Genomic DNA, 978 nt, shown 5'->3' on the forward strand with positions numbered 1-978 from the left:
TTCACACAAAGTGATTGCATGCCTCGTTTACTTCGAAGAGATTTTAATATTGTAAAGAATTCTTTATTACACTTTCAAGTTTCTTTGTTGTTCAAACAAAAACGATTGCACGCTTATAACTGTTCGAGGGGAATGTCGAAAAACATGTGATCAACAAATATTGGTTGAACCAGAAACGACAATGCGATTCGAAATAACATGATACGATGCGACACGAGTATGTACCATAATAGGGATTGAACGTCGCGTCTCGTTCATTGACTAATGACACAATCAAAATAACGTGGGTTGCCGCTTTATCGCTAGTCATCGCGGGTCACTATAAATAGGCCGATTTGGAATGATTCGTATGTATCGTCTAACAAGTTTAAAAGAAACGCACTTTCTTTCTATCACGACGAACCCTTAAATGCGACGAACCCCCAAATTAAATTATAATTCGTACATAAGCTCTGATTGCAACAAACAAACAATTGTCCATTTTGCATTTAATCAAGGATAACATAGAAACTAACTGTCACTTTTCTTTTATGAAGTCTGCGTGTAAATGAATGCAGGGATTGGATTTTTCCCGCACGCGCATAAAAACAATTGATCGGGAAGTTTGCGAGCGGTTGGGGTCCTCGCGCGGTACCATGCAACGATCGACACGAACAGCATAGCTTACACGTGAGATAAAGCCATCGTGGATACGAGCATGAGTCGATCTCCCTTCCCTCCTGGTTTTCTTCCGTCGCGGACGAGACTAATTTTGTTTAATGACATTCCAGTTGTTTCGCGCTTTACACGATCCGCACACACGCTCGCCTCTCCTCTTCCTGCTCAACGATCATCCATCAGTCACGTTTTTTCAAAATCGTTCGTGCGAAGTAAATTATTTCGTCCTCGTGAAAACAATTTCAAATTTGATACAAATCGACACTGTTCCAATTTAATCTAACATCTGACATTTAATTTATTTAAAATTTTATGTAATAT

The 978-nt window shown here is 39.3% G+C and overlaps 1 protein-coding gene across 2 annotated transcripts in view; it reads left to right on the forward strand.

Annotated features, from left to right (window-relative positions):
• The window catches only part of LOC108625139 (sorting nexin-8), a 14,469-nt gene that overhangs the window by 4,854 nt on the left and 8,637 nt on the right, over positions 1 to 978 (forward strand). The gene's annotated exons all lie outside the window — the stretch shown is intronic.

The sequence above is a fragment of the Ceratina calcarata genome, unplaced genomic scaffold (assembly GCF_001652005.2).
Source record: "Ceratina calcarata isolate Rehan_Ccalc_2016 unplaced genomic scaffold, ASM165200v1 scaffold347.2, whole genome shotgun sequence".
Taxonomy (NCBI): Eukaryota; Metazoa; Arthropoda; class Insecta; order Hymenoptera; family Apidae; genus Ceratina; species Ceratina calcarata.